Here is a 27,932-nt window from a genome sequence, read left to right on the forward strand (position 1 = left end):
TTACTACAGCTGAAATACTACTAACAGCAGACCTATCAAATCCGGTCTGAGGCTTCTGTGTAGTTCTTTTTCTTTAGATTATATCCACTGAATATGTATAGTCAGGAAATAGTGTCCAAAATAATTTTTTTTCCTATATGTCTTAATACAGAGCTAGCTGTTGATTTAATTTTTATATTTGAAACAAGTGTCTAAATGATTGCAAAATAAAAAATACATTAAAAGGTATAAACGTGGCTGTCCCATCCTTACGACTTCCACTGCTTTTCTACCCACTTCCTGAAACGAACTATTTTCATTAGAGTCTCATTTACTCTTCCTGGCATCATTGTTGTTTTAAAAGAGCATTGATCCAGCTGAAGAGGAAAAAGGGACTTTAGCTAAAGAAGGAGGTGAATCTCTTAGCGTTTGTGTGTGCTCAGCTGCTTAGTCATGACTCTTTGCAACCCCATGGACTGCAGCCTGCCAGGCTCCTCTGTCCACTGACTCTTCCAGGCAAGAATACTGGCCATTCCTTACTCTAGTCCAGGGGACCCACCTGACCCAGGGATCAAACTCACCAACCCAGGGATTGAACTCTAGCCTCCTGCATCTCTTAACATTTGCGGGTGAATTCTTTACCACTGAGCCGGCTGGGAAGCCCCCAGTCTCTTAAGGTGTAGGTTTAAAGGAGAGTAGTATGAAAATGGAAGGAAAAATGCTTCCCTGGTGGTCCAGTGATTAAGGTTCTGCACTTCCATCGGAGGGAGCACAGGTTCGATCCTTGGTTGGGGAGCTAAGTTTCCACATGTTGCAACTAAGACTTGGTGGGGCAAATAAAAAAAAAAAGGAAAGAAAAATAGTAGCAGGAAACAGGGGGACATATAAGGCAGAAGCGGGGAACCAGGGGCTCACTGGGGCTAGAGCACCTCAAGCATTCAGAGGACCCTAAAGCAATTGCCTGGGGGCCAGACTTGCAGGAAAGAGTGTTTCCCGGGGACAGGTCATGTGGGCCCCCTCTCAAAGTGACAGAAGAGGGTGATTTCATGAGCTCTGCCCTCAGGAAAAAAGGCAAGGAAGACTGACAGTATGGGCCAAGGAAGATGAGTGAGAACTTTTTAGCCAGGCTCTTAAGGAGGGAGATGACAAAGAATAAAGAAGGAGCAACAGCTGCCAGCAAAACAAGCAGCAAGCTGGGTCCCCAAACAGTTGGCTTGGGATTCAGACGTGGCCATGGAGATTAGGTTTGTGCAAAAGGGCCCTGAATGAATGACACGAGCTAAGCTGAGTTCACCAGTGTGTCCCCATCTGTAAGAACCGAGGTAGGAAGTCTGATGCCTTGAATGAGCTAAGAGTTATGAACTCTAGGGAAGAATCCTATTTATCTTTGTGGAGCATGCAAAGATTAAGGGCAGGCATTGCTTAGAGAAAATGATTGAATGTTCGGGGCTGAAGACAAAGTGAGAGCATTGCTCCTGTTTTACCTCCTCCTTCTCCAGAGGGGAAAGTGGTCTTCCACTGGAGAGGGTGGGAAAAGCATTGCAAAGAGGTGATTGAAGTCAAGGGCAGGTGAGGCGGCAGGAGAGCCAGGCACAGCAGCTGTAATGAACTCGGGGCTCTGAGCCTGGTGAATTATGTCCTGTCGTCCTGGAGGGACCTGACAAGCGATTTCAGAGCCGCTGTCATTCATCTTTGATAAATTATAGAGGAGGAGATTTGTACTCAAAGACAAGAGATGGGCATATGCGCTCTTGACATTCAAAAAGTGGAAAAGAGGATTCTGGAAGTCACAGTGCATGGGCTGGGGATGTTCTCACCCCAGGATTATGAGAAGATGTGTGTGTCTTCAAGAGAGTTGGTTTTGAGTCCCAGCTCTGGTCCTGGATGAGGGCAGGGCTGGGGCAGGTGTTTGGAGGTTATGCCCTCACTTTCAGAACCAGGATGGAGGAATTCCCTGGTGGTCCAGTGGTCAGAACTCCATGCTTTCACTGCTGAGGGTGCAGGTACAATCCCTGGTTGGGGAACTGAGATCTGGCAAACTATGCACCAAAACTGGAAAGAGAGAGAGCGAGCAGAACCAGGACTGTCTGGATAGGGTCAAACCAGGGGAAGGTGGACACTTCAGGGTTTTCTCATTCCTCCTTTACCGCTGTTGACCTCCGGCAGCCATGTTTGTCTGTCTCAGTCTGGGCTCCCCAGAAGCAGACCCTGAGATGAGGGTTTGTGTAAAAGTGTTAGGAAAGGGTTAGGAAGTGTCCCCAGGAAAAAATCAGTGAGGGCACGAGGAAGTGGATGGGGAAGAGAAGAGAGTAGCGCAAGTCCCAAGGTCGCTGTGCACCATGTAGGTCTCACTTTGGAACTGTCTTTATCGGGGAGGAGGTAGCAGGATGTCTACTTCTCATACGCTCACTCGGTGATTAAGAGATGCCCAGGAGGGTGTGAATTCCCAGGCATGAGGGAGTCTGAGATCAGCCCCTGGCAGAGGCTCAGACACTAGCGGACTCAGGGGGCTGCACCCCAGGAGCACTGCCTGACCCCACAGCCCCGGCCGGGGCGGTCGAGCCTGGGCAAAGCATCCTATCCAAGGTCAGCCAATCAGGTTCCCCTCCTGGGAACTTGGAGCAGAAGTGCAGGGTGGAGCCTGGGCTCTGGACAACAGCCACACTCCAGGATTTGAGCTCCAGGTACATTTGTTGGGTTGTCTGATAGCTTGGTGCCTGTTGAATACTGTTCTAAGGCTTGTCGGAGTTCCCATGGCAGAACCCAGAGAACGAGGGTTTTTAGTTCCCCTTGTAGCTGGGGCCAGACACGTGACTTGGGCTGCACCAGTCAGGAGAACCTACCTGAGGCATCCACTCAGTAGCAAATGCAAAGCCCTGGACTGGGTATTGTTCCACTGATGCTGCTGGCAGCCTAGTCTTCTGGCTCTGGGGATATGATATCAAATACCTAAGGCAGAGGTGGCAACAAGCACAGTTGCAAGAGAGTTGAGTTCCTAGCATCCAGTGCCCATCTATTTCCTTTTTTAAAAAAAATTTATTTAATTAATTTATTTGGCTGCGTGGGTATGTGGACAGTGACTGGAAAGAGGTCTCTAGTGGCATTCCGCAGGGATCCGCATTGGCTCTGTCCGCTCAACATTGTTATCAACGGCTTGGATGAAAACAAAGAAAGTGTGCTTGATGCTGTGGGAAATACAAAGCTGAAGGAGTGGAGCACGCATCAGGCCACAGAATCAGGTTTCAAGAGGATCTCGATATCTGGAAGACTGATGGAAATCAAACTTACTGGAATACCTATCAGTTCTACCCTGGGTTAAGACAATAATGTCAGTGGGTGGAGAGAATGCTTTGGAAGAAGAGCGAAGAAGTATTCCTCTTTCTGTATTTGTACTTCACTTCCTCCACAAAGGATGTTAAGGGGCTTATTAAAAAAACGTGAAGTGGAAAAGAGTTAAAACACAGCTGATAGAATTGTGGCAGAATTACAAGTAGAAAAATACTGCTGCTGATGCTAAGTCGCTTCAGTCGTGTCCGACTCTGTGCGACCCCATAGACAGCAGCCCACCAGGCTCCTCCATCCCTGGGATTCTCCAGGCAAGAACACTGGAGTGGGTTGCCATTTCCTTCTCCAGTGCATGAAAGTGGAAAGCGAAAGTGAAGTCGCTCAGTCGCGTCCGACTCTTAGCAACCCCATGGACTGCAGCCTACCAGGCTCCTCTGCCCGTGGGGTTTTCCAGGCAAGAGTACTGGAGTGGGGTGCCATTTCCTTCTCCAAGAAAAATACTTAACAGCACAGTTAAGATGAAGTCCCAGACATGCAGATCACCCAGTTCTGTAGATCTTGCAAGAGCTGCCCTGAGCTCCCTTGTGGCTGAAGTAAAGAGGGAAACTTGACCTAATTTGAGTTTGCTTTTTTAGTATGCATAAAAGACAAACCACTTATCCAGTAGAAGCACTGCCTTTCTTTAGAGTGAGACCTGAAAGAAAGTTCTCCTTTGGAGGCTTATGAAAAGAACACCTTATGAGGCAGGAGACGAAGTCCTGAAAATGAAATATCAAAGCAAATTCAGTGAAAACAGTTCCACTTGGGGTCCGAGAAACATCTAAGCACCGACTCTAAATTGGGGTAGAACGTGGCTGGTCTCTAGAACTCAATGTTTCTAAAACATTTCCTCGTTATTGCTCTCATCAGTACACAATTCCACCCTATTTCAGTTCATTAGACTCCCTTGGACAGCAAAGAGATCGAACCAGTCAATCCTAAAGGAAATCAGTCCTGAATATTCATTGGAAGGACTGATGCTAAAGCTGAAGCTCCAATACTTTGGCCACCTGATTTGAAGAGCCGACTCATTGGGAAAGACCCTGACGCTGGAAAAGACTGAGGGCAGGAGGAGAAGGGAGCAACAGAGGACGAGATGGTTGGAAGGTTTCACTGACTCAGTGGACATGAGTTTGAGCAAACTCCAGGAGACAGTGAAGGACAGGGAAGCCTGCTGTGCTGTGGTACACAGGGTCGAAAAGAGAACACAATTGAACGACAAGACAAACTAATAGTATTTACTGGCTAGAGTTGATCTTTGGAGAATCATAAAACTTTGAAATATCTGGTTTTTTGGTCTTCCCCTCTAAGAGCCAATTTTCACCCCCTTGGGGGGCCCTACTGTCCCTGAGAATGCCTGCTTTAATGGGATGGAGGATGGCATATCCTGTGGCAGTTCTTCTCAGCAATAACTGCTCAAGGAGAACATTTCTCTATTTGGTGAACTTCCCCTCCTGGTGTTATTATTTGTTGCTTTAACCAATTTGACTCACTGTGGACTCACAGTCAGGAAATGGCTTTATTTCTTTATTTTTTCCTCCATCTCCCATTTTCAAGCTTCCCATTGCAGTTTCCTTCCTCTTTCCTTGATGTCTCAGGCAGAAGTTACAGTTTTGGGCCACTTTCAACTCTAATGTACCATCGTCATGTTCAACCCTTTGCGACCCCATGGACTGCAGCCCGCCAGGCTTCTCTGTCCATGGAGTTTCCCAGGCATAAATACTGGAGTGGGTTGGCATTTCCTTCTCCAGGGGATCTTCCCAATCCAGGGATCGAACCTGCATCTCTTGAGTCTCCTTCACTGGCAGGCAGATTCTTTAATCCTTATTTTGGCTGTTTCATCTCTTTCAGGCATTGACGGGTCCAACCCAGGCTACATTAAAATTTTGATCTCACACCCAACTCAAGACTTTTCCTCTCCCTACCCCTCAGGTCATTCCTGAGCTGGAGACCTGCCTTGGGGAGGAGGAATAACCTACTTTTATACCGACCCCCACCTTCTGGGCTTCCCCTTTGGTTGGAGGACTTATCACACTCCTTCAGAGTCCACGTGGCCCAGGTGTCACTAGAGCTGATCAGGGGGTAGCTGCCCCCATGTTCTTTCTGCATCTCTGCCATCGCAGGCCATCACTTTATATTAATAGTTCTCTGGGAAAGCAGCAGCTGCCAGCCTCCCTGTTCTAGGGCTTGGAGGGCAAGAACAAGCAGGCTCCCCAAGTCCTGTCCTGTGGGAACACCGGGTCAGTCTACTGGTTTCTGTGGCTCAGCCAGCTGGGTGTTGGACTCACTCTCTGCTTTGAAGGCCTCCCACCTTCTGAACTGATCTCGGACCCCCTTGCCTGCCCTGAAGGCTGGCAGAAGCCCCTCCCTGGGGAGGGGTGGGATGGGGAAACATCCCAGCCTTTCTCACTACTCAGCTTATGACTCGCTACTCTTAGAAATGCCCCTAGTTCAGGGGACTACACTCCTTGTCTTTCTCTTGGGGTGCCGGAAGTGGGAGTGGCAAGACTGTGTGATGCAGCTTTGAATAAATCCTGCAGGTACGCCCAGATCACTTCCTCTTTAGAATGTGGGAGCACTTTTGCCTCCTGTCTGCCACTTTGGGGGTGTTAACAGAAGTTCTGAGTTGCTCAAAAAGTCCCATTCAAAATTCCATGAAGTGTTCAAGCTTTCTCTTTGGCCAGGACCCCTTCCCAGGACCCGTCTGCCAAGACACACCCAACCGGTGGCTCAGCACAGCTCCCTAAAGTGGCTGCAGGAACCATATGAAGAGCTGTGGCTGTGCTTGCTCCCTGCCTTTTCACGGTTTCCCAGGAAGTATATCTTGTCCCTCCCTCTCTGCTGCTACTAAGGTTAATTTCTTACCTGGGTTTCCCTGTGGGAAGCAAAAGTTTGTTATAAGCAAAATAGGAAAAGAATTCAGAGCGTTTCCTCTGTGGCACTCTCTAAGGGGCATGCATGTTGGATCAGCCTGGTTTCTGCGACCTCACCTCAGATTGGGGTAATGGGTGAGGAAGATGGGAAAAATGTTTATCTAGTAACATGTGGAAGAGAATGGCAGAAAGGAGCATGGGGAAAATAGATGCTGGGGGTTTGAGACATAGGCTGGAGTTTGGGGGAAAGAGAAGAGAGAGCTTGGGGCAAAGAGCAGCTCTGATGGGTAGGATGCTATGGGCTTTGGAAGGGTGAAAAGCTTTGAGGGGAAAATCCAGGTTTCTTCAATAAAACCTTATGTTATTTCCTTTTAAAAAAAGTTTTCATTTTGTATAGGAGTATGGACAATTAATAACGTTGTGATGCTTTCAGGTGGACGGCAAAGGGTCTCAGTCATACATACGCATGTATCCATTCTCCCCCAAGCTCCCCTCCCATCCAGGCTGCCACATAACACTGAGCAGAGTTCCCTGCGCTATGTAGTAAAAATGTTATGTTATTTCCTATGACTTCGGGAGCCAGACTCTTTTTTTCAAAAATCAAAAACCGCTAGAGTTCTAAAGGTTGACAAACAAGAAGGTGTAATTTTGTTGTTTTGTTTGGTTTTGGGTTAAACCAGAACTGGCGAGCCTGTTCCCATCTGCATTTCAGAGACATGAAGTCATGTTCTGCCCACTCGGCTCCACGCACCGTTTTGGGGCTCTGCGTGGTTTCTGAGCTACCCTAAGCAGCAGGGCCTCACAGCCTTCAGCCCTGATTTCCCAGAACATAGGCTCAGCTGGGCACCACATGTGAACTCTGAGTGGGCCATTGGGAACGTAATGACTATTTTTTTTGGCCACACTGTGAAGCTTGTGGGGTCTTAGTTCCCTGACCAGGGATTGAACCTGCTGAGGATGTGGAGTCTTAACCACTGGACCTCTGGGAATTCCCAGTGACTTTCCCCTCCCGGTGGATTGTGGCCAGGTAGGAGAGAAGGTCTGGGTGAGGATGATTCTGCCACGTTTTTGTCCCGGGGTGGCCCATTAGTCAGATAGGCTAGGTGTTGCTGGAATCACAGCACAGATAACCACAAATCTCTGTGGCTTATGACGGAGCCTTATTTTTCATCTGGGCTACATGTCCCTTGCCATCCAGTTGCAGCCGTGTGCCATGCATTCTCCTCTTGGGGACCACTGCTGTTGGATAAGGCACTTTCTAGAGCATTAATGGTCGTCATGATAGCAGGGGAAAGGAAAGCCAGAAAGCCTGTGCTAGCTCTTTAAACTTAGCCAGAAGTGACATGTGGGACTTACGCTCACATTTCATGGGCTACAAGTCACATGGTCACGTCTGTGAATAGGCGGGTTTTCCTGGTGGCTCAGCAGAAAAGAATGAGCCTGCCAGTGTAGAAGGCACGGGTTTGATCTCCCAGCTGAGATGATCCCCTGGAGAAGGAAATGGTAACCCACTCCGGTATTCTTGCCTGGATAATCTCATGGACAGGGGAGCCTGGTGGCTATAGTCCATGGGGTTGCAAAGAATCGGACGTTACTTAGCAACTAGCGGAGGTGTATGTTTCTCCCACAGGGAGGGACACAATATTTGGGATAATAATACAGTCTTTCATGGGTGGCTACCAATTCTGCCTGAAACAGCAGTTGCCTGCCGTTTGAAATCTGGCAAAGAAGATTGTCAGAAAAGATCTGAAGGAGGCTGCCATGTGGAGCATTGTATTTTCTCCCCTAAAGATTATTTCATGCTTGTTGGATCCATCATAGTTTGAAATCCTTTTGCTGCTCAACAAGTATTGATGAGTAGAAACTGTATGGTCACATAGCTATTAGCCACATCACTCCAGAACTCCCTGACATACACCTACTGGCTTAGTTTTCTCTTAATTCATGTTTCTCTGATCCCCTACCTTTTTTTGCCCACTTCATTTCTTCTCTGAGCTCCAAAACCCAGGTAACTCTGACTCCTCTATGGTCATCTAAGATTTTCAAGCTCCTCTCTCAAAAGGCTGGTAATTTCCACTAATAGGATTTTTCTACTCTTTGTCCAGCCAAACAGTGGGGTCTTCAGAAGTCTTTCTGACTGAGGAGCTGAATTTCTGCCATAGCTAGATTCACTGAGAGAGATTAGCATGCTATTTTCTCTTCCCCATTACCAAGACATTTTAATATTTTATTAAATCATTTGGCTAGAAAAGCAATGACTTTTAAAACCATAGATAGAACAACACTTTAAGGAAAGAAATACCTGGGACCCATTGGGTATTTCTTTCTTTGAGCCAGTCCCAGCTAATGGTTGTCCACCCAGGTTGGATCCCCGAGTGTCTGTCCTACTCCTGGGGGGCCAGCACCCTTTGTTGTGGTCTGGGACCCCTTACTGGTAGTGATCAGAAACCTTTCCTGGAGGGAGGTTTTTATTTTCTTGCAGGGATGTTTCTGGGCCACAGCCAGAGGCATCCGGTTCACCCACCTGGCAGGCAGAGCTCATGAAAAAGGCAGCCTTATTCATGTTTTTTTTTTTCCTGCCTCCTTATCAACTGGGACAGTTTGTTTTTCCCTCTGACTCAAGGATTCAGAATTTCAGGGCCAGAAAGGGGCTCCCCTGCTGTTTCCTTGAAGTGACAAAACAAAAAGAGCATAGCTACCAACAGCGCATCGTTACATTTCAGCATGAAGAATATTTATAATTGTCTTTTCCAATCAGACATTTTCCCAGCCGGTGTATTTACCTTAGTTTTGATTTTGAGGTGGCCTATTTCCTATTTGGTTTTGTTTTGTCTTACCGGCCTTAGCTACGTCTTTTGTGAGCTGGTAATTTGCTCTCTGGTCTCTTAGCAACCAGGAACTTTTCCAGTTTGCTGCTGAATCAGACCTTGGAGTGGCAAACTTTATCAGGGAACCTGCCGAAGGACAGTATCTATCCCAGAGCCAACAATTTTAAACCAATGTTTGAACAAGAAAATTACCCAGGGTTTCAGGGCATGTACGTTCATAAAGGCAACAACTGGCAAAACGCATGTCTGGCTCTCTGGAATGGCTGGCTCTCCCCTGGTCCCAGTCCCCGCTGACCGAGTTCTCTTCATCCTCTGCTCCAGCACAAGGCTTTTCCCCTTCTCTGCTCGAGGGTTGATGTGAAGCAGATGGAGCCCCCCTGGAGAGGAAAGGACTGCGCCCTCCCTGGATGAGGACGAGGTGGAGGTCCGGAGCATGACTGATCACGTGGTCCTTGCCAGTTTCACTCCACACACCTTTGATTTCCTGCCCAGTATGTGTGAGGCACTGGCTGGGGAAATGTGCAAAACACAGCCGTGCCCTGTAGAGCCCACAGTCTAGAGAAGAGACATCAATAAATCACTTACTGTCCAGTGTGTTTGGTCTGATATGCACATAAACAAGGACTTCTGGAGGACAGACGAGAACCTGGCGAGTGGGGTGAAAGCACGTGTGAGTGCTTGTGTTAGAGGCAGAATTGGTCACGTGGGGCAGGAGCCTCAAGCTCGGTGTTTAGCCAGTGTAAGAGCTGAGCAGTTCTTGGCATTCTCTATGGCTATGTAAAAAACCTACTCCAAAGCTTAGGGGTAGCGAACAGCACCGTTTTATCGCGCTCTTGGACTCCAAGGGTCAGGAGTCAGACGAGGGCAGGGGGAGGCTCTTCTTTGCTCTGTGGGGTCTGGAGTCTTGGAAGAGGACTTAAATGGTGAGGGCACCTTCAACTGGAGGGGCTGGGACACTTCAAATCTAGTTTCTTCACGCATACATCTGGCATTCGGGATGGGCTGGCTAATGTCTCCACATGGCCTCTTGGGCATGGAGTTGTCAGGATTGCTGAACTGGAGGCTCAGGGATCAAAGAGCAAGTGAGAGATCTCTGAGGGCAAGGCAGAAGCTGCATGGCCATTTTAATCCTCACTTTGGAAGTCATGTAACATCACTTCCATACACCCTATGCATCAGGATGAAGAGTGGGAACATAGACCCCACTCAATGGAAAGAGGGCAAAATCTTTGCAGTCATGCTGAAATCACCATCCAAGGAGCCAGGAGTCCTGACTTCTTGTCTGACTCTTCTCATGTGCTGTGTGACCTTGGGTTAGCTGCTTCTCCTCTCTGGGCTCCGGCTTCTTCATGTGTACACAGGACGAGGTTCACAGGTTAATCTAAAGTCCCCTTTCCTGAAAAGCAGCAGCATAGACAGTGTCCTTATTACCTACTGACTCCGAGTGAACTGAATTTCAAGTATAGGGATGGATCTCCAATCGAATCATGTGGATCATTGGGTAGAAATGATTGTGAGAATTTTCACCCTGCTGGAAACTTGAGGAAACTTGGTCTAACTCTCTTGTTTTACAGATGAGGAAATTGAGGTTTAGAGAGGCTAAAGGTCCAGGAGCCATGTAATGATGGACATTAAGGAATAGAACCTGGGCCCCTGAGCCAATCATCTTGTGTGTTATCCACCTCCCTTATTATAATATTTGGAATTAAGTATGAAATTTCATTCAAACATGCACCTTCTGGAAGACATCACTTACATAAACTGAAGGATAACTGCAAGTATCCGTCTGGAAATTTTCCATTATGTCCAACATAAGTAGTTGTTAATTCAACTTGAGGGTTTGTCTAGTGGATCTGTGCTCACTGGCTGGCCCTTCTGGGGGCCTTGGCTCAGGCCTGGAGCAGAATGACAGTGAATTTTGGAGGCAGGTTGAGAAGAGGTGAGTTTGCTTCTGGTTTGGATCCTAATTTTTTTTTTTCCACTGCAGCCATATTCAGAAATGGTTCCTGTGCATATATAATGAGGTGACTGAGTTAAATAATAAATGACAAGAGAGGCCACGGGAGGTGGGGAAGCAAAAGCAAGGGAGAGGGAGTCTGATTTCAGCTTAAATTGGAAAGGACATTGAGCTGCTGAGAGAGGAGATGGGAGGGCAGAAGGGCCCATGGTAACAGGAACAAAAAAAGAACTGGCAAAAAGATCCATGTGGCTGTTTGCAGCCCAGGAAGGCTGAGAGAGCAGGGACAAAATTCAGCGTGGAAATATGACAGGACATTGGACATTTAAAAGTAGAGGGAGGCTGGAGTCATATTTAGTGTTGGGGAATAAAGCAAAAAAAAAAAAAAAGAGAGCGAGTGGGCCATCAAGCATTGACTCTTCATGATAAATGGGCTTTTCCAGAGCTGGCTCCACCACAAACATGGCCTTAAATAGAGTCAGCCGGGCAGGACTGATTTTGCCACATCGTTTGGACATTGACCTGGAATAAGGCTCATCTGTGCTTGGCTACCTGTCAGGATTCTGGGAGGATGGAGGAGAGGAAACACTGAGGAAGCCACTTGGGCTTTTGGAAAGAGCCTGGCTTCCCTACCATATCCATCCCATTCTCAGCATGTCAGAAGCCCTTCCACTTCCTCTCTATCCCATCGCCCTCTGTTCTCGCCACAGTTCATCCATGCCCAGCCCCTCTCATCTATGCCGCTGAGTCTGAACCCAGAACAACCTTTCATCACAATTTTCAACCAGCACATTCATATCTGGACTCCTTCTTATTATCCTCTCTCATTTTGCTTACAAATCCCTTTATTTGGTGCTTATCCCTATGACAGTCTAAGCCTTTATAGGATCAAACTCTGACGACATTCGGCCCTAGGGGTCTAGGAATTCGACATCCCTAAAGGGGGCATTTCAGCCTCTTCTTTTCATGAATACACAGAAAATGATATTTGTACTGTCCATTAGGGTCGAGAACTCCAGCCTGATCCAGGCCCCGCCTAAACACCTCAGGTCTGAGGTATCCAGGCAAAGTTGAAATACATTCTCAGAACTCGGTTTTGGAGGCTCTGCAAAGGACTGCAGGATTTTGCACCCTCCCAATTAAACACGTTTTCCCGATAGAGCTGTGTGGTGCCGGGTTGCCCTTTGGCTGACTCAACGCACGACATTCGCTCCAGCGACAGGAAAACCTCATTCTTCTTCTGGCATCTAAGGGAGCAGCAGAATAGAACAGCTAGGTGACGGTGCAGTTCACAGCAGGCCCAGCTCATTTGCTTTAGTCCGGAAACAGCAGCCATGGTGTTCAAACACATTTGGGGGGAAAACTGTCGTGCTAGTTACAGAGCAAGCAACAGGGCTCAGGTCTGAAAGGGAGACTAAAGGGAATCCCATGTGGTCCTCGCTTCTAGTAGCAGGGATCAGACAAGCATGGGGGAAGGGTAACAGAAGGCTGGAAAGATGAGAACTGGAAGAGAGGTTCACAGCCCTTGGGGGCTGGGCAGAGATGAAGGGTGTGTCCATCTGGGAGAGACTCCTACAGAGCCCCTGCCCGCGGGAGGGACAGGATTTCCCCAGGAGAAGAGTGGGCTGGAAGAGTACATTCCAGGCCCAGCAAGGAGTGTGAGCCAAAGGACAGAGGGGCAAAAATAAAAAATGGGGCGGAGAAAACCCCAGAGGCCAGGGGACATGCAGGGTGTGTAGACTGCCCAGGGAAAGCACAGGGAAGGAGGTCAGGGGCAGCTTGTGTAGGGTGAACAGAGGGGTGAGGTTAAGAAGCAGTGGGGGAACTTCCCCGGGTGGTCTGCAGGGGTCCCAGGTTTGATCTCTGGTCAAGGAAGTTCCATATGCCCTGCGGTACAGACAAAAAAGGAAAAAGAAGGAAAAAATAAAAAAGAGAGAGAGAGAGAACCACTTGTCTGAACTCTCCTTCTGGACCCAGGGAAGCATTGGTATCTTTACAATGCTCTTGAGACTGCTGACCCAAATGATAAAGTTCAAACTCCTGCGTGTGATGTGCAGACCTCTCCGTGCAAAGCTCCTGCTTATCTCTGCCGACTTGTCTCTCTCCACTTGCTCCCGAAGCTCACGCTGTCTCCTCCTCGGCCATTCCCTGGACATTCCATGCAGTTTCATGCTTCTGAGACTTCACACCTGCTCTTCCTCTGCTCAGGAAACCCCTTCTGCTCGTTGGCTACGTGGATGTCTTTATTCTAGGCTCACTCAGCCTAAGCATCAGTCATCTCCATCTGGACGGTTTGCTTCGCCTTCCAAGGCGGCATTGACCACTTTCTCTTGGGTGCCCCACCCTGGTCCTGTTCCGCCATTACAGCCCTCATCACCAATGGGGACTTTGGTCACTTTGAGACTTTGGGCAGGTGGTTTCACTCCTGTGGATCACTGCCTTATCTGCAATAGGGATAATGACCCCCACTGCATGAGTTTACTATGAGGGTTGAATGAAACGACTTGGGTCTGGTGTAGAGCATGGGTAGAGCATGCTACACACGTGACTGTTATTATCTGGCTCCCTACCTCTTAGACCAGCACCACCCACTGGAAATAAAACAGAAGCCGCAGATATGAGCCACACAGGCAACTTTTAATTTCATTGTAGCCACGTTAAACAGATAAGAAGTGAAGTTAATTTCAGGAGTATGTTCTATTTAAGTCAATATACTCAGAATGTCATCTATATTTAATCAATATAAGCATGATTAATGAGCTATTTAAACTCTTTTTTCATGTAAGTCTTTGAAACCCACTCTTATTTTACAGTAATAGCACATCTTATTTCAGACCAACCACATTTCAAGGGCTCACTAGCCATATGTGGCCAGTAGCTACTGTTCTGGACAGACAGCTCTAGATTCAAGAGAGTCTGTGGACTTCTGGAGAATATGCACAGTGTCTGATTTCTCTCTGTATCACTCAGTTCTTGGCATAGACTAGTGGTTAATAAATGTTTATGAAATATTATTGAGCTAAGTCAGGTCATCGTGGAGGTTGCCAAGGACAGTAAGTTGATGAACAGTCACAAGCAGTAATGACAGGTTAGGGAAAGCAGGCAGTGCCCAGGAGTGTGCTGCCTTGTGCAGGCAAAGCTGGGGCGAAGGACCGTGAGCAAGTCTGCATCTCTGCAGCAAGTCTGGGATTAAAAGCCTAGAACGGGAAAATTCAGGTTTTGGTCTCGACACTAAAGCCACTATTTGTGTTCCCTTCAAATTAGAGGTGACCAACTTTACCCAGTGATAGAATAGCTGGTCTTTTAGAGGGGCAGGGTCTTGGGACCACTGTCATTCCAGAAACCTCCCTGATCACACTGAATTCCAATGAATGGTTATGGAAGTGTATTTGTGTTTGAGTTCTGCTTCCACCATCCATGAGCTGTGTGACTCTGGACAGCTTACTTAACCTCTCTGAGTTTCAGCTTCCGCCATCTGTGAAATACAGAGGATAACAGTAGCATCTATCTCATAAGCTTACCTTGAGGACACCAGGCACTGAGGCCATGTGTGTCAGAGATCACGTGCCTCTGGCCTGGCTCCCGATTATCCCCATCTCTTGGTGTTTGCTCCCATGTATCCCCTCCCTTCGAGTGTGTGTGAACCTAGTGATGTGATTCTAATCAGTAGAACATGGGCGCCACTTCCATGATTAGATATGACAGGCTATGCCTTCTGCCTTGCTGGTACTCTCTGCTGCTCTCTCTCTTGCTTGCTCTGATGAAGCAAGCTGCTGTGTTATGAGATACTCTATGGAGAGGTCCACATGGTAAGGAACTGTGGAGGCCTCCCACTTGAGACTCCAGGAGGAGAAGGGTCCGACAGCTAAAGAAGAACTAAGTCTTGACAACCGCCACGTGAGTGAGATTGGAAGTGAATTCACCCAATCAAGCCTTGAGATGAGACTGTGGGCTTCTGAGAGCTAGTGGACCCAGCTGAATTGCGCTTGGGCCGACTGAAGCTATGAGACAATATGTGTGTTGCTAAGTCCTGGGGTAATTTGTTTCTCAGAAATGAGTAACTAACACATTCATGCAACAGCTTGACACAGCCTCTAGAATATAGAAGATGTTCAGTAAATTTACGTAATACTCTTAGCAGTGGTATTGGAAAATTCCGCCGTTGATAAGGGGGTCTTATCCTATACTTAGAAAGCTAGGCAGCCTACCAAAGGCCTTCATGAGCAGCCAGGAATAAAGCAGGCTTGCTTGAGTGAAGTCATATATTTATGTGTATTTTAATTGGGATATATGTTCCCTGGTGGCTCAGAGTGTAAAGCGTCTGCCTGCAATGCTGGAGACCTGGGTTTGATCCGTGGGTCAGGAAGATTTCCCTGGAGAAGGAAATGGCAACCCACTCCAGTATTCTTGCCTGGAGAATCTCATGAACGGAGGAGCCTGGTAGGCTACAGTCCATGGGGTCGCAAAGAGTCAGACACGACTGAGCGACTTCACTTTCACTTTCTAATTGGGATATAGTTGCTTTACAATGTTGTGTTAGTTTCTGCAGTACAATGAAGTGACTCAGCCATATGTTTGCATACATCCCCTCCCCCTTGGACCTCCCTCCCACCCTTCTCTGTCCTACCCATCTAGGTCATCACAGAGCACCAAGCTGAACTTCCTGAGCTTTAGGGCAGCTTCCCACTAGCTATCTGTTTTACACACAGTGGTTTAGTTACTACGTCGTCGTGTCTGACTCTTGTGACTCCATGGACTGGAGGCTCCCCTGTTCATGGGATTTCTCAGGCAAGCATACTGGAGTGGGTTGCCATTTCCTGCTCCAGGGGATCTTCCTGACCCAGGGACTGAACTCAGGTCTCCTGCACTGCAGGCAGATTCTTTACCAGCTGAGCCTCCAGGGAAGCCCATTTTCCACATGGGAGTGTATGTATGTCAATCTCAATCTCCCAATTCATCCCACACCCCTATCCTCCCACCCCATGATCACATATCTGTTCTCTACATCTGGGTCTCTATTTCTGCTTTGCAAATAGATTCACCTGTACCGTTTTTCTAGATTCCACATATATACATTAATACACAATATTTGTTTTTCTCTTTCTGACTTACTTCACTCTGTATGGCAGACTCTAGGTCCATCCATATCTCTACTAATAACCCAACTTGGTTTGTTATTAATTTCAATTACAATTTATTCCTTTGCACTGGAATAAACATTTGCCTACTCACTCCAGGTATAGTTTCAATCCCATCCCATGACACTCCTCTTCCAACCAGTCCTGGTATATTCACACTGTGAGGACACAAACGGGATCTTTTCTTGGGATGGGGTGTCATGGCCGACTTGGGAGCCCAAAGCAGCGACGTGCCTGAGAAATAAGATATAATCAATCTAAAGGTCGGAGTAGTGTTTCTGTTTTTTCCTCCGTTTTTTCAGAACTTGATTGTTCTCAGAGAAAAACTAGTACGATGAGTCCATGCATAATTGAGTTTAGCATCTCTGATGGGGAAACCTAATCAATTGTGAAATACTATCGATCACAACATGCCTGGTCTGGGAAACAAACGTGTTAGCTAAAGGGGGGTAGTCTGTGCATCGTTTCGAGGAAGGGGACCCCAAGGAACAGCGATTTGTCAGTGTTTTTCCAGCACTGTTCAGAACAAGGGGCCCTTCTGGCTGACAGAAACATCCGCTCTGCTTGACAGGTGGGCCCAAGAGACACCGGGAGCATCAGGCAATCATAACTCACCGACACGAGCCATTAAGATCATCCTGCTCCTCTCTGGCATGAAGTCCTTGCTACTAGGCAGGCTGCTGATGAAAATAATTCATTTCTCTTGTACCTTGGCCTCCCACCCATGGACGTGAGATTCTGGTTTTCTCAGAAGTCGTGCTTTTCTCTGGAACTAATGAGCTGATGATATTCTGACGTATTCATCAGTCTATTGAGGGTTTGTATAGCCTGGGTCAATCTCTGACGTCTGGCCTCTAGTTATTGTTGTTTAGCTGATGTTGAGGCTGAAGCTCCAATACTTTAGCCACCTGATGCAAAGAACTGACTCATTGGAAAAGACCCTGATGCTGGGAAAGATTGAGGGCAGGAGGAGAAGGGGATGACAGAAGATGAGATGGTTGGATGGCATCATCGACTCGATGGACATGGGTTTACATGGACTCTGGGAGCTGGTGATGGACAGGGAGGCCTGGTGTGCTGCGGTTCATGGGGTCTCAAAGAGTCAGACATGACTGAGCGACTGAACTGAACTGAACTGAGCTCAGTCATGTCCGACTCTTTGCGACCCCATGGACTGCAGCATGCCAGGCTTCCCTGTCCTTCACCATCTCCCGGAGCTTGCTCAAACTCATGTCCATTGAGTCAGTGATGCCATTCAATCAAGATGAGACATCCCTTGTCGTCCCTTTCTCTTCCTGCTTTCAATCTGGCTGGCTGTTCGCACCAGGTGGCCATAGTGTTGGAGCTTCAACTTCAGAAACAATCCTTCCAATGAAGAGTCAGGATTGATTTCTTTAGGATTGATTGGTTTGATCTCCTTGCAGTTCATGGGACTCTCAAGAGTCTTCTCCAACACTGCAGTTCAAAAGCATCAATTCTTCAGCACTCAGCCTTCTTTATGGTCCAACTCTCACATCCATACATGACTCTTGGAAAAACTACAGCTTTTACTAGATGGACCTTTGTTGGCAAAGTAATATCTCTGCTTTTTAATATGCTGTCTAGGTTGGTCATAGCTTTTCTTTCAAGGAACAAGCATCTTTTTATTTCATGGCTGTAGTCACCATCTGCAGTGATTTTGGAGCCCAAGAAAATAAACTCTGTCACTGTTTTCATTGTTTCCCCATCTATTTGCCATGAAGTGATGGGACCAGATGCCATGATCTTTGTTTTTTGAATATTGAGTTTTAAGCCAGCTTTTATACTCTCCTTTTCACTTTCATCAAGAGGCTCTTCAGTTTCTCTTTGCTTTCTGCCATAAGGGTGGTGTCATCTGCATATCTGAGGTTATTGATATGTCTCCTGGCAGTCTTGATTCCAGCTTGTGCTTCATCCAGCCTGGCATTTCACATAATGTGCTCTGCATATAAGTTAAATAAACAGGGTGACTATATACAGCCTTGATGTACTCCTTTCCCAATTTAGAATCAGTCTGTTGTTCCATGTCCGGTTCTAACTGTTGCATCTTGACCTGCGTACAGGGTTCACAGGAGGCAGGTAAGGTGGTCTGGTATTCCCATCTCTTGAAGAATTTTCCAGTTTGTTGTGATCCACACAATTGAAGGCTTTAGTGTAGTCAATAAAGCAGAAGTAGATGTTTTTCTGGAATTCTCTTGCTTTTTCAATGATCGAACGGATGTTGGCAATTTGATCTCTGGTTCCTCTGCCTTTTCTAAATCCAGTGTGAACATCTGGAAGTTCTCGGTTCATGTACTGTTTAGAATTAGCTTGCCACCTCATGCGAAGAGTTGACTCATTGGAAAAGACTCTGATGCTGGGAGGGACTGGGGGCAGGAGGAGAAGGGGATGACAGAGGATGAAATGGCTGGATGGCATCACTCACTCGATGGACGTGAGTCTGAGTGAACTCTGGGAGTTGGTGATGGACAGGGAGGCCTGGCGTGCTGCGATTCATGGGGTCGCAAAGAGTCGAACACGACTCAGCTACTGAACTGAACTGAACTGGAGAATTTTAAGCTCTAGGTCATTGACCAAATAGAACTGCTGCCTTTCAAGTTCAGTTCAGTTCAGTCGCTCAGTTGTGTTCGACTTTTTGCAACCCCATGGTCAGCAGCATGCCAAGCTTCCCTGTCCATCACCAAATTCCGGAGCTTAGGCAATACCTGGGACCCAGGGATCTCCTGTCTTTCCTCCATCTTCCACCCCTCCTTTCTTTTTATTCTTCTGCTTTCTCCTGCCCCTACCCACCTTCACCAAGGATAACCTTGAATTACAGTGGCTTCGGATGTCCCTGGTGGTCCAGTGGCTAGGACTCTGTGCTCCCAATGCAGGGGACCCAAGTTCAATCCCTGGTCAGGGAACTAGATCCCACATGCCACAACTAAGAGCTTGCATGCCAGAACGAAGATCAAAGATACTGCATGCCACAGCTAAGACCCGCTGCAGCCAAATTTAGTGGGGTACTTTTAACCTAGATAAGCTTATCCATTTATGAGATGTTGATAGCTCAGTTGGTAAAGAATCCTCCTGCAACGCAGGTGGCCTCGGTTTGATTCCTGGGTCAGGAAGATCCACTGGAGAAGGGACAGGCTACCCACCCCAATTTTCTTGGGCTTCCCTTGCGGCTCAGCTCGTAAAGAATGTGCCTGTAATGCGGGAGACCTGGGTTCAATCCCTGGGTTGGGAAGATCCCCTGAAGAAGGGAAAGGCTACCCACTCTAGTATTCCAGCCTGGAGAATTCCATGGACTGTATAGTCCAGGGGGTCAAAAACAGCTGGACATGACTAAGCGACTTTCACTTCACTTCACTGCTAGAAAAAAACAGGGCTCTGATTTTCCCCAAAACAATGGGATGCATTTTTTAGTGGTACGCAAAAACTTCTAAGAAACCAAATGAATCAAAACAAAAAAATGCCTCTGGAAAGATTCTTTGCAAAAGCTTAATGGCGAATCTAAAGAGACATGTGCATTGACTAACTCCACTCTGACTGCTCTTTCCCTTTCCCTTCCCCTAAATATTCAGAACTATATTATCCCCTTAACTCAATTGGCTTTCATACTGAAGATGAGCCAGAGGTTAAACAAATGCTTTTTAAAGTGAAGTCTTTCAATGACAGTGGAAAATCAGATGTAAGCATCTTTTCTTCATGGTCAAAGGCTGAACTTAGGTCCATCATCAAAGATTTTTCAAACCCTAAAGAGAATCCTCAAAGATTTTATGAGGAATTTAGAATTCTAATTGGAGTTTATGGTCCGGGACTCCTGGATCTCTCCCAATGTATTCATGTGGCATTAAGATTTGGTGATGCCTGAAAATGGAGGGCTGAAGCCAAATGGGAAGATCCCAGGAGTGACATTAAAGACCCACATAATAACCACTCCACCAAGGACGACCCAAAATTCACTAGAAAGATAACCCAACACCTACTTGACTGACTGGTCTATTATTCAATTTTGCAAACAAAAAAAGAATGAACCAGTCTTAGACTGTGACAGGAAACCTTTTTTTGTGTGAAATATTCTAAGCTTTCTTTATTAAATGCAGGCACAGCAAATGCCCTGATGTCCTTGTTCACGAGTGGGCTTCTGTCCAAAATACACTGCTGCTGCTGCTGCTAAGTCGCTTCAGTCATGCCCGACTCTGTGTGACCCCATAGATGGCCTCCTACCAGGCTCCTCTGTCCCTGGGATTCTCCAGGCAAGAACGCTGGAGTGGGTTGCCATGTCCTTCTCCAGTGCATGAACGTGAAAAGTTAAAGTGAAGTCGCTCAGTTGTGTCTGACTCTCAGTGACCCCATGGACTGTGGCCCACCAGGCTCCTCCATCCATGGGATTTTCCAGGCAAGAGTACTGGAGTGGGGTGCCAAAATACACTAGGGAGCCTTATAAAGAGACATGAGCTGGACTGGGAAGCCATCCTTCTTTCTGAACGAATAATCCTAGCTGAGCATGTCGAAAAACTCTGGAGCAAGGTAAATTTCAAAAAGCTGTTAAACATAAATGATCCTGTAGTTATAACAGCTGCAAGGGCTGAGAGACCTTCGCGTACACTTTTCAAGCCAGGACCTAGAGGTCTTCCATTCAGAAAACTTGTAGCCCGAGATGTCTGCCTTCACTGTAAACAACCAGAGCCCTGGGAAAGGGAATTTCCCACACTGAATTCACCCTTTAATAGACCTCCACCTACTAATCCAGACTGGTTTTCCCTGGGGAGAAGTCTTAAAATTTTTGATTACTGAAATAAAAGTAACATTGATTGGACTCTGGGGGATCCTCCTCATGATATCTCTAAAATAGCAAAGGGAAACTGAGATTAAAAAAAACTGGAGAATCCTATACAATATTGTGAATATCGGAGCCACTTTATCTATGTTAAACCCCATTTTCATAAAATGGCAGATCTCTCAGAGTTCGGAGAATGGGGGTCTTCTGTAGTGGGAGTTTCTAGTGAAATTTGGTGTACTCATGGCTAAACCAGTCAGGATGACACAAGGGCCATTTTTGGGAAAACCATTCTTTCCCTCTGTGTGGTCCTGCACCAGTAAACCTGTGAGGATGAGATTTGCTTTCTAAATTGAGGAGTCATATAAAATTTAGCTCAGAGGGAAAATGGCCGTAGAATTTCCTGACCTTCCTGAACCTGAGCTGCTCTGCTCTCTGCAAGCAGGAATTGATGAAATTGAGGCTCTAATGCATGAAGGCTCAATCTTTCCAAGGTTCCTGAATTCCTGTGGATTTCTTCCTCAACAGATATAGGCAGAATTAAGAGTGCTGAATGCATAAGAATTCAAATAGATCATTTCAAACCCTAGCCTAAATGGCCTCAGCACCCACTAAAACCAGAAGCTGCTCTAGAAGTTACCAATTCAACCAACCAGAGGCTACCAAGTTCAGAAGACTCAACTAAACAAGGACTTAAAATTCCACGCACTAGTCCCTGTAACACTCTGGTCTTACCCATGATCAAACCAAATGGATAAGATTGTCGATTTGTTCATGATCTAAGGGCGATTAAGAATTCTTCCCAATATTGTACGGTTATAATCTTTGATAATTAAAACAAGGAAAAAAAAACTAATATGTGGAACAATGTTAAATAAAATGTAAAAAAGTTACACCCAGAATATTAGAAATTATAATTGTAACTAATATATTTGCAAATTATGTTATATTAGCCTGGTCATTTTTGGGAAATAAAAGTCATAACAGACCTAAAAAAAAAAAAAAAAAGAGAAAATTGTGATACTGGGACCTTCCCAGCATTGCTGTTAAGACTGCTTTTCCACTGCAGGGGCAGAAGTTTGATCCTTGATTGGGGAACAAAGATTCTACATACCCTGTGGTGCGGCCAAAAAAAAAAAAAGCAAAAGGAAAAAGAAAATTGTGATACTAAGTTTGCTGCTGCTGCTGCTGCTGCTAAGTCGCTTCAGTCGTGTCCAACTCTGTGTGACCGTATAGACGGCAGCCCACCACGCTCCCCCGTCCCTGGGATTCTCCAGGCAAGAACACTGGAGTGAGTTGCCATTTTCTTGTAGGTCCAAATCCCAATACTTGGTGATCGGATGCATCTACAGACTCAAAACGACTCACAGCAGTGGATCTTTGCTTTCTATAGCATTCCAGTTGACAAGGAGAATCAGTATTTATTTGCTTTCACTTGGAAAATCCAACAATATACCTGGACTCCAATGTCACAAGGGTTCACTGAAGCCCCATCCTATTTCCACAGATTTTTTACATCAAGACTTGGGAAACTTATAGTTCCCTAAGGACTCTATATTCATTCAATATGTAGGTGACTTATTTCTATGTTCCCCTACAGGGCAGGACTCAGAAGTAGATGTGATTTATCTATTATAACTATTAGACTTGTAAAGGCCATAAGGTGTCCACGGAAACACTCTGATTTTCAAAAAAGAAGTTCCACCTCCTAGGACATGATTTGACTGAAGGAGGCATTTCTGTCTCACCTGAACGAAGGAAAACAATCCAAAAATTACCCCAACCTACAGCTAGATAAGAATTAAGGAGTTACCTTGGACTTGCAGGATGCTGTAGACCCTGAGTTCCAAAATTTTCTCTGATTGTTACTCCCCAGAATAAATTTACAAGGAACTCAATTCCAGAGCCCTTACCATGGGAAGATAATCCTGAGCAAGCCTTTAGCCAAATAAAATGAGCCTTGCAGCAAACTCGAGCCTTAGGGCTCCCTCGGGCTTCCCAGGTGGCTCAGTTGGTAAAAGAATCTGCCTGCTGATACAGGAGCTGCAGGAGACACAGGTTCGATCCCTGGGTCGGGAAGATTCCCCCCGAGAAGGAAATGACAATCCACTCCAGTATTCTTGCCTGGACAATCCCATGGACAGAGGAATCTGGCAAGCTACAGTGCATAGGGTGGCAAAGAGTCAGACATGACTGAGTGAGCACAGAGCAGAGCATAGTGGGCTCCCTAAAGACACTCAGCCTTTCACCTTGTCTGTCCACAAGCATGATAACCAGGCTCCAGGAATTCTAACACAAGAGCGTGGAGGGAAACAGGCCTATTGCTTAGAATAGCTCACAGTTAGACCCAGTAGCCAGAGCACTTCCAAACCGAAGCAGTAGCTGCAGCAGCTAAATTGGTGGAAGCCTCAGCTGAACTGGTTATTAGGATATGACTCATGCTTACAAGCCCCTCACACTGCCGGGTCTATTAAATTCTGATCAGACCCAACATTTTTCAGCAAACAGGCTAACGTAGGAGATCCATCTTTCACCAACTAAACATCATCGTAAGCACTGTAACTCGCTCAGCCCTGCTGCCCTTGCCTGACGATGATACAGATCACGGTATCTGTATAGATGTGGTGTCATGGTTATTGACTCCCAGCATTGACTTATTGCAGACACTACTAGAAAACCTAGATTTAATAGTCGATGCTAAGAATGCAGAAGGGAAATATCAACAGGATATGTTGTAACAGCTCAATATGAACTATTAGAAAGGGCGCTCCTTCTCCAATTTAAGTCTGCACAACCAGCACAACTATTCAATACATGCCCTCAACTTGGGCTTGTTAGCTGTCCAAGGGAAAATCAGGAAACATTTAGAATACTGATGGCAGATCTGCCGTTGGGGTGGTCCATGACTTTGATATGCTGTGGAAAGACAGAAGGCTCCACACTTCTAACAGAACCTGAATCAAAAATGGCAAGGAAATGAACAGTCCTCTGCCATTCTGTTGCCCAACTGAATTGCAATGATTAAAACTGAAGCTCATACTAGAAAAACAAAACCTGAATATCAGGGAAACGCTCTAGGAGACTTCCATGCTAAATTAGCCAGTGCTTAAATTGTTCCAATATGCAACCTGAATGAACTCCATAAGATTGATTCTAATCAAATTATTTATGATCATTTGTCTAAAAGACAGAATCAGCCACCCTTGCTGGAACAATAATATTGAGACCAATGAGGTTGCAAATTTAATATTAAATGAAGACACTGAGGGCCCAAGCAACCATCTGGTTCTTCCTGAGTCCTTAAATGTGATAACGAAAAAGCTCTATATTCTGCAGTGTGTCACGGCATGGATAAAATGACTCAAATTATGAAGAAGTATTGGCGGGATGACTGCATCAAGGTTGCAAAATTGGTTTATGACCAACATCTTATTTGTCAAACCCATAACCCTGGAAAGACTATTAAGGTATTAGATGGAGCATTCTCACCACCTACTGGGTGATTTGAACACTTACAAAGAGATTTCATTCAATTTCCTCTGCAATGGGTAACCAGTTTGTTCTTGTAATTGTTTGTGTGTTCTCAAGATGGATTGAAGCCTTCCCATGCAGAAAGGCTGATGCCGCAGCCGTGGCTAGGAAACTTTAAGAAAATATATTTCCTTCATGGGACATCCCCAGTGAAATCTCTAAGTGACCAGGGAACTCATTTCATTGGACAAATGATTAAGCAATTAAATAAGGTGCTGCTGACACAATGGCATTACCGTAGTCTTTACCATCCTCAGTCATTTGCTAAAGTCAGATGGGCAAATGGTAACCTAAACTGCTGCTGCTGCTAAGTCACTTCAGTCATGTCAGACTCTGTGCGACCCCATAGACAGCAGCCCACCAGGCTCCCCCGTCCCTGGGATTCTCCAGGCAAGAACACTGGAGTGGGTTGCCATTTCCTTCTCCAAACCTAAACTAAAGCTACCTAAATTAACAGAATCAACTGGATTGCCAAAGTCAAAATTTCTGCTACTGATTTTGACGACAGTTAGATGAACACTTACAGGAAAACATAAATTAACACCTTATGAAATAGGAACAGGAAGACCCATGCCTTTGATGATAGAGCTACATGTGTCTCCTGCACTCATAAAATCTGATATGACTCTATAATGTAAAGTTTTCTTGAATTATGCCAAAGCGTATTTCCACCACATAGAGGAAGCTTTCTGTGACCCTTCTGCAGATGGTCGAACCTTCCGCAACTTAGATCCTGGAGAGTGAGTCTTTTGGAAATGACACCTAAGAAAGGCCTCACCTGGACTTCTCTGGTGGTACAGTGGTTGGGAGTCTGCCTTGTAAAGCAGAAGATGCCAGTTTGATCCCTGGGAAGATTCTACGTGCTAGAGGGCAGCTAAGCCCATGCACTACTGCTACGGAGCCCATGTGCCACAACTACTTAAGCTGGCACACCCAGAGCTGGTGCTCTGCAGCCGAAGTCACTGCAATGAGAAGCTCATGTACCGCAACTAGAAGTATTGCACTCTGCAACTAGAGTAAGCGCGTGTGCGGTAACGAAGAGTCAGTGCAGCCAAAAATAAATAGATACTAAAAGAAAGGGAAAACTACCTGTGACCCTCATTCCAGATTCTCCTCACTCCCCTGGAGGCAGCAAAACTTTAAGGACTTGACCTTTGGGTCCATGCCTCCCAGTTGAAAGGGCTCCCCTAACCTCTTGGAATTGCACACATGCTGGTGATCTAAAGTTAAGATTGACTAGGGTGATTCTGCCCCAGAAGCAGGCAATCTCTTGAGGTGAGCAGTTTCCTCAAGCTGATGGATCAAGATCATCTGTCATATGAAACCTTTGCCTCTTTTGCCTATTGGCAAACTGCTTTTTCTCTCTGTTAATGCACAGGCAGACGGCAATAATTGTATATTATGAGGATTTGTCACTAATTAGGGTCTCACAAACAATAGCCACTGCAGGAAACTTAACTAATGGCTGAATATGTCATGCTAAACCAAAATCAGCACATGAAGGGAGAGGACCCTTAGTTCACCTTGTAAGTAATTTCACTGCAATACCAAATGCCACAGTATGCTTAAATTATTGCACAGTTTCTTTTTATAAAGTTGAAATACTTAGTCCTGACACCCCCATTCTTTGCCTCAACTTAACCCATCCCTGGGGGTAGGAACAGAGAAGGCAATGGCACCCCACTCCAGTACTCTTGCCTGGAAACCTGCATGGATGGAGGAGCCTGGTGGGCTGCAGTCCATGGGGTCGCTGAGAGTTGGACAAGACTCAGTGACTTCACTTTTGCTTTTCACTTGCATGCATTAGAGAAGGAAATGGCAACCCACTCCAGTGTTCTTGCCTGGAGAATCCCAGAGACAGTGCGCCCCCGTCTATGGGGTCGCACAGAATCGGACACTGCTGAAGCGACTTAGCAGCAGCGGCAGGGGGTAGGAAAACAAGATCCACTGAATATAAATACAAAAGGCACTGCAGAGCAGGCAGTGAAAATCAGATTATTTGTAGGCTTGTTGTCCGACCCCAAGATGTAGGTGGTTTTTCAGTAGGTGGTTTTTCAGCATTTGAGTTTGGATCAAATGATGCTAAGACTTCTATATCAATGAATGGGTCCATGAATGTAATACATACAAAGGAGCCTTATGTACATCTCCTGGCCACTCCTTTATATGTGGAGGGTTTGACAATGGTTCCTATGCTTGGACAGCTCGTGGTCTTGACAGCTGGGGGATGAGAGGACAGGGTGCTCTGGCTGTATTTATGCTTCCATTGTCTCTTCATGCTATCTCAGAAACTCAGCATCGGTCCATTCCTTTGAATGTATGCGTCCATGTATGCTTAGTCGCTTCAGTTAGGTTTGACTCTTTGTGACCCTGAGGATTGTAGCCCACCAGGCTCCTCAGTCCATGGGATTCTCCAGACAAGAATACTGGAGTGGGTTACCATGCCCTCCTCCAAGGGATCCTGACCCTGGGATCGAACCCACATCTCCTGCATGTCCTGCATTGCAGTGGACCCTTTACTGCTGAGCCACCAGGGATGCCTTTTGAATGTATACTATCAGTTGAAAAGAAGTTTACCAGCAGATGATAACCCCTCTGGATGGGCATCATTTGAACTATTCCTTCTTCCTTGGCTTGGCATTAGAACAGACGAACATATGACTGGAAACTTATCCTTAACTCTAGCAACCATTGCTGAGTCTACTGCTGAGGCCATGGCTGCGTACAGAAGTCCCTAGGCTCTCTTGCTAAGATGGTTGTAGATCATGCAATTGCTTTAGATTTCTTGTTGGCTGAACAAGGAAGAGTCAGTGCCATAGCAAATACTTCCTGTTGTACCTGGATCAGATCCCCAGTATTGTTACAAGAAACTAACAAAAAGCTACCTGGCTAAAACAGGTTGATACCTCATCAGGTGCACTCTTTGATTTATTTGATAGCAACAGGTTTGGTTAGTGGGGGTCTGGCTAAGGAGTATACTTCAGTCTCTCAGTCTTATCTGCCTAATAGCCATCATTATAGTCTCCTCGGTGTGTTGTGTTCTCTCAAAGATCCTAAATGTGTGTTTGCAACCATCAGCAGTGCATCAGATGGCCTTACTGCACGTGGAGAAGCAGAAACAAGATGTACAATGGGATAAACAGTGAAAGCAATTCTTCCATGGATCTGACATCATAACCTACTAGTTTCACAAAGAGACAAGAGCATTTAACTCATGTGGTGACTGAGAATGGTGGGAAGACCAAGTTTCTGGTCAATCTCTCATGTATGACAGGATGAACAAGAAAGGGGAATTGCTAAATAACGAGGCCCTTAGACTGAGGTGGCTCTGATGCCCTGGCACCTACCTAAGCAAACCAATATCTAAGCCTATAAATACTCCAGGGTTATGAAAGGGAAACCCAGGCAGAACCAATCACAAATAGCCAATTAGGATTTAAACTCTAGGCTATCAATCATTTCCTTACTTTGCTTCTGCCTTTTCTCTGTACTGAGCTTTCCTCTAGCTCCCCTCAACAG

The sequence above is a fragment of the Capra hircus genome, chromosome 23 (assembly GCF_001704415.2).
Source record: "Capra hircus breed San Clemente chromosome 23, ASM170441v1, whole genome shotgun sequence".
Lineage (NCBI taxonomy): Eukaryota > Metazoa > Chordata > Mammalia > Artiodactyla > Bovidae > Capra > Capra hircus.